This window comes from Ambystoma mexicanum, chromosome 3q, assembly GCF_040938575.1.
Source record: "Ambystoma mexicanum isolate Mex_15411 chromosome 3q, UKY_AmexF1_1, whole genome shotgun sequence".
Lineage (NCBI taxonomy): Eukaryota > Metazoa > Chordata > Amphibia > Caudata > Ambystomatidae > Ambystoma > Ambystoma mexicanum.
The window spans coordinates 312588803-312601171 of NC_090926.1; the positions used below are offsets into that span (position 1 = coordinate 312588803).

The window sequence follows — 12369 nt, forward strand, 5'->3', positions numbered from 1 at the left end:
TGCTTTGCATAGTCTGACATCTAGTGGTTGGTGCAGAGTATTGCATGAATTGTGTCCGAATTTTGAAAAAGGACGTTGACCGGGCGTGCCTCTAATACTGTCCATATGACGTGTGCTGTACCCATCATCCCTCATGCATCAAGGTCCTCATATATTGTTTTTTCCACCATCGGGTTGGTTGCAATTCTCAGAGTTCATTGCACTATTGCACGTGCTAGAGTTTCGAGTGTTACTTTAATTATAATTTTTATAACCTTTTTTGCCATCCCTTATTCAGCGCTCGATGAACGGCAACAAGCGCACAGCCGCTGCGGACATCGGTGCTCCATGGCCTACAGATACAGGCTATGGCCTTTACAGCAGGGAGAGTGGGGGAAGACACGTACAATTCCATAGTTTAGGAGAATGTCCTGCACATTTTCCCAATAATAGTTGTAATATCACTGTCGCCCAGCTTCAATCATGAAAAATACACCTTTCAAATTCTGTCCCACTTGTAACAAAAAGTTTCTGTGCAACGGCGCACACAAGGTGTGTAATTATTGCCTCCATAGAGCCCACTGGGAGGAATGATGCTGGTCGTGTAGGCCCATTGAGACCTATAAGGTGTTGGCAGAAGAGTTCAATAAGGAGAACAGGGTACTGAGATGCTTACTCTGGGGCACGGGGGTGCCAAGGATAACAATGGACACACTGCGGAAATCAGTATGGGAAGGGGGGTTGAATCTCCTGAACCTGGGATGCAGGATGATCGGGCAAGAGGGGGGGGTTCCATAAGAGGAATTGTTATAGGTGATGGTGGTGCAGAGGGGATTAGTATGTTCTTGATTACTCTTGGTGGTTAATGGGGGTAGGCAAGAGGGTGGGAATCATGGGAAGGAAAGGGGTAGGAAGGGAGAAGTAGGCATAGTCCTGGATACCTTGCGCTTGTTTTAGAAAAGATGAATATCCACTCATTTGTGTGAAACCCAATTCTTTTTTCTTTTTTTGGGGGTAAAGAAGACCTGTAGTCTGGTGTGTCCAGGCGATATTCTACGCATGTTGGGCACGGAGATCCAGCAGAGGCTGCCCCCAGCTCCGGGGCCTTCTCCGCTACAGGACCGTCAAGGACTGCTGGACCTCGGCATCACCTGACCCCCCTCCGCCACGTCACGACCTGACTCCCACAGGAGCTCCGACTCACACGGATACAGGCACAGACACGGCTACTACTGCTACAGGTACTGACAAAGAAGACTATGTGCCAGCTGACGGAGAAACACCACACGAGTTTACCCGCCCCGTAGGGTAATCCCTCCAGACGAAAGAAGTTGGGTCCTTTCATTCAATGATGTCCAGGGCCTCTAAACTGTTTCAGTTTGTGCCTAAAGAAACTAAGAAAGAAGGTTTCCAGTTCAAACGGCATAAGCCAAGGAGGAAGACAGTCATGTCCGTCCTCTTTCTGGACAATATCTGGCCCTAATGAAGAACCCCAGTACAGCCCCACCCAAGCGTGACAGACTGGACAAAAAGTACAGGGTTCTGGATTCAGCTCCCGGGTGCTTGAGATCTCAGCCTTCACCCGACTCGTTAGTATCAGCAGCAGCTTGGAAGCGCTCGGCCAACCCGTCGGCATCCATGGTACCTACGGATCAGGAGGGGAAGAAACTAGACACAATAGATAAGAAAATCTACACCGCAGCCTCCACCATCAAGGCAGCTAATGGCATGGCTATTTTGGCCCAATATGACCAGTAGCTATGGTACAAGCTGGGACCTCCAGTCCGATGACAAGAAGGTTGAGGCGCTGGAACTGTTTCAGGAGGGGGAGATGGCCTTGGACCATGCCATTATGGTGGCAGTGGACTATCGCGGACACAGGTTTCCGCCAAATGGGAGCAGAGTTTCTCTCTGCGTCGGCAAGGGTGGCTGGAGTCTGCAAACTTCCGCCAGAACGTGCAGGCAAAGGTGCTGGATATGCCGTTCGACACTGAAAACCTCTTCAGCAAGACCGTCAAGTCTCTGCAAGCTATAAAAATGGACACAGACACGGCACGCTCCCTGGTAACCCTAGAACATCGGCTGTCGTGTTTTCGTCCATCCAGAAGTAGGCCTGGCAGATCCTTCAAGGGATATACTACACCGTACGGATGGCCCTATTGCTCCTCAACTCCGGGGTCGCTCTCAGTTGTATGGCAGCGGAGGACAACATTGGTGCTGCCCGGAGGACAGGGCCCTGACACCGAAGCAGGCCCGAACTGCCCGTGGATTCGGGGCCCCAACTTGGGCACCCCAGTGGGAGGACGGCTGGTGAGATTAGTCGGCGCATGGAAAACGATCGCCATCAACAGATGGGTGCTGGATGCTCCCGAACAGGGGCATCCAACGCAGGTGTCCCAGGATTCCCCCCGTGGCTCAAAAAGAACAGCATGTGACACAGCTGCTGTAGGAGGTTTGTGCCATGTTAGAAAAAGGGGGGGGATAGAGCTCTTCCCACAGCGCCTAAGGGGCTCTGGAGTATACTCCAGATACCTTCTGCTCTGAAAGAAAACAGGAGGGGTGGCAGCCGATCCTGGACTTGTGATGCCTAAACAAGTACTTGAAGTCCCAGAAATGCAGGATGGTCACGTTGCAACATATGCTCGACCAACTGAAGGAAGGTGACTTTCTGGCATTGCTGGATCTGCAGGATGCCTACTTCCACATCCCCATTCATCGAAAACACTGCAAGATCCTGAGGTTCGTTGTCCAGGGACGTCACTATCAGTTCAAAGCACTTCCCTTCAGCCTCAAATTGGCCTGAGGGCATTCACGAAGGGCTTGGCAGTGGTGGTGCATCTTCATCTAGAGGGCATCCACGTATACCCATACCTGGACGATTTGTTATTTTGATTCCACTCCCATGCTATTGCAAGCCAGCACACGACGAGGACTATACGTCTGCTGACGGATCTAGGATTTTCCATAAACTGTCCAAAGCCCTGCTTGGAGTCATCACAGAACGCTCTGTTTCAAGGATCCCAACTCAACACAGTGACTTGCATGGCACCTCCCTCGGAAGAAAGGATGGTAGATATCCTAGGGGAGCTGCAACGCTTGTCAGCACAGTCGGCGACTGTGCGAGCTGTCAAGTCTCTGCTGGGCATGATGTCCTCCTGCATCAACCTCGTCTGCCTTTGCAGACTACAGATGAGACCACTCCAGGAATTTCTGGATGCGAGGTGGTTGCAAGTCTCCAGATCCTGGACAGACAGTCGCCCTCAATGAGGAGTTCGGACCCCTCAAGCTGGTCAGGGAGGGGACCCAGAAGGGCAGTCCTAGGTTGGGCGGGTGCTGAGTGAGAACTGGACAAGAGGCGCCTGGTGCCCTGTAAGACTCATAAGGGACCAGGCCGCCAGTCTCAGCAAATATGGTGGCATTAGCATGGGGGGAAGAGGGAAGGAAGTAGAGAAGAGCAGGGTCTTGAGCTTCTTCCGGAACTTAAGGAGATAAAGCTCAAGTCTGAGAGGGGCAGGGAGGCCATTCCAGAGGGAACCTCCTGCTGAGGATAGAGATCTACGCCCATTCTCTGCTTGGCGACACGTTGGATCTACAGAGAGTTGGAGCTAGAGGAACAAAGTGCTCTAGCTGGGAGGTATTTAAGGAGGGACAGGCCCCAGAAGACCTTGTGGATGTAGCAGAGGGTCTTGAATTTGATCCTTGCAGCCACCAGGTGCAAGTGCAGAGATTTTAGGGCTGGAGAGATGTGGTCCCTGGGCTTGAGGCCAAGGATACATCTTGCAGTCCTATTCTGGATTAGTTGTAGGGGGCGAAGAGAGGAAAGAGGCAGATTGAGGAAGAGGCTGGTGCAGTAGTCCAGCCTAGAGAGGAGCAGGGCTCTGGAGACATTGAGCTTCTGGGGGAAGGTGAAGAAAGGGAGAATGCCCCTAGGGAGGTGTAGCTGAAAGTTGTCCTCCTTGTCAAGGTCTGTGATGTGCGGGGAGAAGGACAGAGAGGAGTCAAAGATACGTTTTTTTGCCTCACAAGACGGTGAGGGCAGGGGTCCTAAGGAGGGCGGCCAGGGATTAGGAGGGAAACAGGGATCAGGCATCCCAATGAGAAGGATTTTGGTCTTACTGTCTTTAAGGCAGAGATCATTTGCCCCGAGCACGATACCTGAATAGCTGTCAGGCAGTCAGGAAGGACAGAGAAAGAAGAGGAGGTAGCGGAGGTAAGCTTGAAGGAGATTTGGATATTTTAGATGACCCGCCTTCGCTGGAGTTATTTCAGTGAGCATTACAGGAGCACCTGAGGGCATAGTTGTGCTGGGGACACTATTGGCGTTGGGTGAGATATGTGGTTTCGATTTTACTTCGAACTAACTGTCTCGGAGGTGGAATAGCTCTGATCTTTCTGGAGTGGGTCCCTGCTTCTGTTATTCCTACGCAGGCCTACTCCTCCTTTGAATGCCTGTTCAGCAGGCTCTCTCTCTCCCCTGGCCACTATTTAGAGGCCTCTTGGCCAGGTCGCCATTTTCCCCTTTGAGTGGACCGACCTCTCCTCTTCTCTCCTTGTCTCTACCTTTCAATTTCTCCTCTGAGACCTCAACATCCACCTGGATGCTTCTAATACCTCCTCAGGGCTCTTCTGCAACCTGTGCGACACCTTCCATTCTACCATCTGGTCCGACGTATCCTGCCGGGCGCACCTTGGGTGTTCTCATCTCCTCAGACATCCCTCTCTCTCGAACCCTCTCACTACCCCCCTCTCTTGGATTGACCACTTTCTGCTCTCCTCTCACATAAGCTCTCTGTCACCTAGGCAAAGCCCAACCCAGCACTGCCTCCTACCTTCTCGGTCATTCGTCCCATGAAGCGTGTGTCAGTGGATGCCTTTGCTGCCACTTTCTCTTCTCCTATGCCTGTGGCTGACTCACACTGACACAGCCTTCTCAAACATGCATCTTTCTATCTCCAACACTCTGGATGTCCTTGCTCCGGTCATGAGAATCCATCTGAAACCAACCTCCAAGTGCAACTCTTGGTATGACTCTGACCCTGCCACCCTGAAACGAAAGTGTATGGTGGCTGTGAGGAAGTGGAGGGCATTGGACGCATTCCTCTGTCAAACTGGCCTGCTGTCTGCTCCAAACGCAATATAGACTCTGTCCTGTACAAGAAGAGAGCCCACATCCAAGCTCACGTCTCTGTGGCCTCCAACAACATGGCCAAACCCTTTAAAATATGCAAGGAGCTGGCCACACCTTATGCAGTCTCCACCTCTCTTGTTCCGTCCCAGGCCTTTTGTACGGCTCGGACTTCTCATTTCACCACTAAAACTCAAGACGTCCTGTCATCTCTCTCCTCTTCCTCTTCCTCTCCTTCTACCTCTCTCAGTCCCCATCTGGCCGCCTCTCCCTCTCCTCTTCCTTTTTCCTCCATCTTTCTCATCACACCCGACGATGCTCCTAGACAGGTCCTATCGATGAAAGTGTTGTCCAAACAGGTGCTCCCCTGCTCCTCTAGGACCATCAAGGACCACATTGACACCCTCACTCCAGCCTTGGCCGATTTCTGCAATCACTCTTTTGCCACTGGAACTTTCCCCTATCCCCTCAAGCACTCCCTTATGCACCTCCTCCTGAAAAAGCCTTCTGCCAATCATACCTGTCGGGCAGACTACTGTCTGAGCTCTATCACTTCTTTCCTGGTCAAACTCCTGGAAATGCTGGCCATCTCCCAGCTTACTCTCCGCACTGAATCAGTTGCTTGTCTCCATGACCACCATTCTGGCTTCAGAGCACAGAAAATGCTCTCTTAAACACCCATGAAAATCTGCTCACTAATCTCGATTCTAGCCTTCCTTCTTTCCTCATCCTCCTTGACCTTTCTTCTGCCTTTGATGTGGTCAATCATGCCACCCTGATCAATCGTCTCTGTGAGAACCTGGGCATCACGGATCAGGCCCAGGCGTGGTTGACCTACGTCCTCCTAGACCAACCCTCCCAGGTTCAACTTGTGTCCTTTCTCTCCACCACCTCTCCCTCCATGTCTGGTGTTCCCCAGGGCTCTAACTTCTCACCCTGGCTCTTAAATGTGTACTTCGCCCCTTTGGCCCACCTTACATGTGCCTTCTCCTCTAGCTTTCAGTGTTGTACGATTGACACTCGGCTCTCTTTCAGGCTCCCCTCAGCCTCCTCTCTCTCTCTCATTTCTGAATGTCTATCCACGATTCAGTAGTAGTGCGCTTCCAACAATCTCTGCCTTAATGCCAGTAAGACTGAGATCCCTCTTATTGGGACCCCTGCTCCCGGTTTTGCTCACTCTCTGGCCGCGCTCCTTGGGTCCTCTTCCTTCGTCTTCCTGTGTGGCAAAAAACCTTTGTGTCATCTTCGACTCCACTCTCTTCTTCTCGCCTCACATCACTGACCTTGCCAAGAAGGCCCACTACCAGTTGCACCTCCTCAGAGAGATTCTTCCTTTTCTCACTTCCCACCCCAGAAGCTCACTGTCTCCAGAGCCCTGGTTCTCTCTAGGCTGGACTACTGCAACAGCCTCTTTCTTAATCTGCCTTCCTCTAGTGTCCTTCCTATGAGGCAAAAAACCTTTGTGTCATCTTCGACTCCACTCTCTCCTTCTCGTCTCACATCCCCGAAATTGCCAAGAAGGCCCACTACCAGCTGCACCCCCTCAGAGATATTCTTCCTTTTCTCACTCCCCCCCCCCCTTCCCAGAAGCTCACTGTCTCCAGAGCTCTCTGGGCTCTACTACTGCAACAGCCTCTTTCTTAATATGCCTTCCTCTACTCTCCTTCCTCTTCAATTAACCCAGAACAGGACTTCAAGACTTGTCCTTCACAGGCACTGAAATCTCTGCACTGGCTCTCGGTAGCTGCAAGCATCAAGTTCAAGACCCTCTGCATCGTCCACAAGGCTTTCGGGGGCTGGGGCCAGGGCCTGCCCTTCATCCAACTCTCTTTCTCAACACCTTCCTTCTCAAGCCCTTCGCTCTGCCAGTTCCAACTCCCTGAGGCTCAGTTGCTTCTCCAGGCAGAGAGTGGGGGTAAATCTCCCTCTCCTTGCAGGTGACTCCCTCGGGAATGGCCTCTCTGCCCCACTCATACTTGAGCCGGACCACCTGAAGTTCCAGAAGCTGCTCAAGACCTTGCTTTTCGCCTCTGCTTTCTCTCTCCCCCCTGCTGACCTACTTGTCTGCTGCGCCGACTGGTTGCTTGGCTACCCTCCGACTCGCAGAGTACCAGGCTCCTCCACGACCAGTAGCCCCTGCACTGCCTCCGGCCTACCATGCACTTAGGGACTGTATCTGGGACCCTACAGCCGGTCAAGTGGCACAGTGAGTAGAGCGCTCGCTTTGACATCCGTGCAGAGCTTGCTAACGCAGGTTCGAATCCTGGCAGGGCCAAACTCAGCCTTTCATCCTTCTGAGGTTGATAAATGAGCACCACACACCGTGGGTAATAATAAGCAGCACTCAGATACCCGAGAGTTCGTAGCGCTATATAAATGCCAAATTATTATTATTATTATTACAATCCCCTGCTTCCTTGCACTTACTTAGAGCCGTTCTGGCCTGGCTGAACTTCCCCTCTCCCTCCCCCCTGCACTTTGCGTTACTGCACTTGCACGATCTGAATGACACAAGGCCTACTAAGATCGTTTGTTTTGTCCTCCATTTCCCCCCCCCCCTCCCTTTCCTTGTTGCGCCTAGAAACACTTCTGTACAGGTGCGTTAGAAATGACTAATATCACATCACACATAGACAGTTAAATAGGCAAGATGTTACTCACCACTTAAAGCGCCTCCACTCACACACTCCGTCTGCTCCCAACTATTGTACTCTGCTGAAGCACTCCGCACCTGTTTAGTGTATTCAGCTGCAGTGCGGCTCCGCATTCTAGAAGAACAAGATAAACGTTCAGGCACCAAAGAAATAACCACACGCTGCTCCCAACTGCAACACTCTGCTATAGCACGCTGTTCGTTACTGCAAGTCTAATTATACTAAAAATATGCAACCGTGGAACACACACACAGCCAACTGTGCAAGGAGTCTCGCCCAGGGAGTAGGGTGGCGTTGGGAAACTGTAACACTAAGAGATGTGGGCCCTCTCCGGTCTACATTCGGTATTCATGTTCCCTCTGAGGCCTTAGATGAGGGCTCATTGAAGAAATTCAGTAAACCACTCTGAAAAAAACGCAGGCGCCTCGCACCAATGTTAACCAATGTTCCTTTTGACGTCACCCACCCCTTAGTAAGAGTGCATCCAACACCTGTGAAAACAGATTACTAGGCAGCTCGAAAACTGAATTTTGATACCTACGGAATCTGCAACATTGATACGATGTCGAATGAAGGAACAACTTGCTTGTGTCCAGTGTTACTTGCAAGGTTAAAGTGTCCTCATGCAAAACGCTCAGTTCAGTGGTTGTGGGTCAAAGAGGGCAGTGTCTTTAACACTTGATTAGGGCAGAGCGCAGGGCTATCAAACCTGCGCATCAGTTATACTGCTCAGTATGAGGCAGGACTATTCTGACCTGCTCTCTCCCCGTTCTGCACATAGTCAAAGCATATTTCACTGTGGGACAATAGCTAAAAATATAAGTGCAGACACTGTAAGCAGGCAATTGCTAGGAGCATATGAGTGGATGTTTTAGGTCTAGGTAGTAGAATTTCTACACTTTTCGGCAGTGGTAGAAAATGTAACAATGCAATGAATTGCAGCTATGCGCAAGAGTTATTGGCAAATGTTGATATAGAAATGTTAATTCCCTCCCATCTCAGTTTCCATGAGATCGCGAAGTGCTTAGAATGTGTGGTATATTTGGTAGCCATCCTTCAGTCCTGTCTTATTCCGTATGTTCATTATCAGAGTACTTCAAATTGTGTAGGTTTTTCAATTAAGCTGGTATAGGAAATGTTTTTTTCAAATCTCCCCCTAAGTTCCTGCAAGCCCCCAGAACTACTGTTCGACCTTTTGGACTTTGTATTGCCCTTGAATGTGAGTGAGTCCTCCCAAATGCACTCGTTGCTGCATTCCTTGTTGTTCTGGGGCATCGGGTCACCTTCTGTTTGGGTTAGCAGAATTGACAGGCCTCTCCCGAGGAGCACTAGAAACTGTGCATGTGCCTGAAGTGAAGTGCTGCCTGGGGCCCTAAAGTTTACCTTTCCCATGTTGATTTGTGTGCCCTAGGCATCCAATGTGCCTACCAGTGCAGGAGAGTCTTCTCCTTTTTATGTTGTGTGCTGATCCTATTGCAGCACAAGCCATCTTCTATGGAGTGCTCTGGGGACACTTATTTTCCCCTAAACTGGCTTGCCTTTTTTCGAATGCATCATCGTGTGCTGGCTTTTCAGACAAAATAAAACACAAGGGGCCTCATTAGGACCCTGGCGGAGAGGGTTTTACGCCAGCGTAGTGCATGGCGTACCTCTCCGCCATACTACGAGTTCCCGTAGCGCCATGGCGGCCTTTTCCGCCTGGTTTTACCAGGCGGAGAAAACCATGGCGCTACGGGACCTCGTTGTTAATTACGCCACCGTATTTTACGGTGGCGTAATTAACTCCTTCCCCACTCCCATTATACCCTATGGGGCAAAAATGGGAATGGGGAAGGGCAGAATGGGGATTGGGGATTTACCGCCCCGCCAAGGTCGGAATGGGGCGGTAAATCCGCCAACCCCCATGGCGCTATCGGCGGCTTTCCGCCATGCTTCGCGGTGCATTTAGCACCGCAAAATCCGCCTGGGTCCTAATGAGGCCCAAGGAGAGGCCATCCGTGGGGATTCATTAGAAGTAGGGTGGTATATGTTAAAATGGCAGTAATGTACCAAAAATTCCAATACTGCCGCATTACAGCACCGCTGTACTATGAGTTGGGTGGTGAGGTGGAGGATTAACCTCGAGGAAAAAAGCTGGAGGTGAATCTGCTACTTTACTGCCAAAAATTGGCAGAAAATGCCACCTGCAAATCATCATTCTGCCGAGATTTCTCTGGAGTCCAAAAATGGGGACTAACACTGCCCTACCACCACAGGTAATCCTGCTGTAAATCCCCAGGACCAAGTGGCTTTACTCATAATGAGAGCCATGGTCGTCCTAAATGCTTTAAGTTCAGTTCAAGTGGGCCAGGCCTTTGTTGGCTGCCCTTCTACCTTGCCGGGGGGAGGCGGGGTAATTTCTCTTAATATACCTTGGCAGGTTTCTTAAAGAAAACCCATAAGGTTTCTCCTGTGAGTGAGCCACCGGAAGTGGGGAGTGAGACAGTCTTCTACATTCCTCCATGCGCATGGTGGTTGTTGGGCATATTGTGGGAGTATGGCTGTCTGCAATTCGAATGCTATCTCCAAATATGAATGCTGCAAAAGACCCTTATTGGAGGGTTGGTATAACCCGTTATCTAAATTTTAGATGGGGACTCAGCTGAACCTGGGAAAAATTCACTACAGGATCAGAAGCGATCTGAAGCTGACTGAGGGAAGCCAGTAGACTGCTGAAAGTATCAACATTGTCTCAGCCTACTCTCTAGCTTTGTGAACCACTACCTTCGGTTGAGCAGGGGAGATCTTTGCAAGGTGACACCCTCCCTTTGACTGGTAAGACCAACCAGACAGCTGTCCTGCTGGAGGCGCATCGCCTTTCCCGGGTCATAGGAACATGCATCTTTGCATTCCGACTGCATCAACCAGATTCAGTTTTGTTGAATTGCAAGGACTTCTATCTCACGTAATAGTTGGAGCTTTTCATAGGCATCTTTAGTGCTCTGCTGTGATGCTGACAATTGCCTATGCTTATGCTTACCATCAAAAGGAGCCATTCAGGAACCCAAAGTCCAACCGCCAAGCTTCCGAGAGTCTCCTGACCCTGCCCACAGTCATTGCAAGACTTGCATCAGGTTAGTCATCTGTGAGCATCTCTGATTTGTTGTTTGAACCAATCCAGGTTCTCCTTCCAACCGTCTGTGGTCTCCAGAGAAGCCAGAGGACAACTGGCAGTGATTGCTCTTTGAACTGGTGAACCGACAAACCTGCACGATGACAGTGAGGCAAGTTATTCCCAGCAATTTACTGTCACGTGGGATGGTTTCTTTCTACCTTTCCAGGGTTCTGGTGCCTTCGCGCCCTTATAACTGTTGAACAGCCCCTTGCCCATTGACTATGAATTGGGCTCAAAGTCCTTAGCACTTCCCAGGGCAGACCCAACATGGTGGTTACTGGGTCAGTACTTATGGGAGCCTAGGGGTAGTAGCTACTTCCCAGAACTCTACTACTTAAGTCCCATTAAGTCAACTTTCCTCCCACTACCTTGGCTCTAAACTTCCTGCTTCATTGCCCTGAAATCCCTATCTGTGACCGCTCCTAGTGCTACTAATCTGTGACTCCATCAGAACTTTCTGAGACTCTTACTGACTGAGACGCCCACCGCATGGGGATTGGACTGTTGAAAACTACCCTATTAGTGTTTTGAGCTGCCTTATCTTTTTTTAATGTGCTAACCTCCTTTTCCTCTAATTCGTATTTTACATTTGCTTTATTTTCGTACATATCTAAAGTAGAGAACTGTGGAGTTAAATATGTTTCTGGGGCTTGTGAATCTGCTTAGATTCACATGTTTTGCATAGGCCGCCAACTAGTGGATGGTGTGCAGTATTTCATCGTGTTTTCGAATTCCAAAAGGGGATGTCGGACAAAGACATGCCTGTTATTTTATCCCTCTCTTACGTGCACCCATGATCCTTCAGGCGTCAATGTCCCCAGATTGGTTTTTTTCTGCCATTAGGTTGGCTAACAAAACACAGAGCTCTGTTAAAGTCAAACATCAGCAATTTCCCTCCGTCGAAAGGCATCAATTCCAACGGTGTCGAAAGTGCATTTTGACGAACGCCACATTTGCCATTGATCGACCGATACATCGCAAATTGCACTGTGCCAAAATGCAGACAGTAGAGAGTGAGTGAGGTTGGTAGAAGAGAACACACAGTAAAATAATTGTAAAGAATTTAGAATATCTCTATCCCCCAAGATACTCATATATAATAGCTTGCCTAATTTCTTCGGCCTCAATGGACAATACTCCGTTGTTTTGTCCCTTGTGCAACATGATGTTCACTTGGAAGGATATCCATCGCGTGTGCAACAATGGTCTTCCGAGGGACCATGATGAGGCTCGATGTCGAGCACATAAGCTCTTTAAGCCGAAAGCTTTTAAAGAACAGAACGCTGGTCAGCCTATGCGATGGAAGGCAAATAAGGCAGAGATTCACTAAGCACCTCAATCACTACAGTGATAATTCTTCGTCACGATTGTGACCTCCTGGATACTTGGTATTAAAATCTACTATATATCTGGATTCCATTTGTCTGAGTATTCGCAGTCTGTCCCCTCCTCTTCGG

At 49.9% G+C, this 12369-nt stretch overlaps 1 protein-coding gene and 1 long non-coding RNA gene across 2 annotated transcripts in view; one reads left to right on the plus strand and one right to left on the minus strand.

Annotated features, from left to right (window-relative positions):
- LOC138582512 (uncharacterized) overlaps nucleotides 1-7869 on the minus strand; it is a 340772-nt gene extending 332903 nt beyond the window's left edge. Inside the window, exon 1 of the long non-coding RNA XR_011305036.1 lies at nucleotides 7766-7869. This is a non-coding gene — a long non-coding RNA (uncharacterized lncRNA). The remainder of the gene's footprint in view (nucleotides 1-7765) is intronic.
- The window catches only part of ADCY6 (adenylate cyclase 6), an 820353-nt gene that overhangs the window by 777361 nt on the left and 30623 nt on the right, over nucleotides 1-12369 (plus strand). The window lies entirely within an intron of this gene.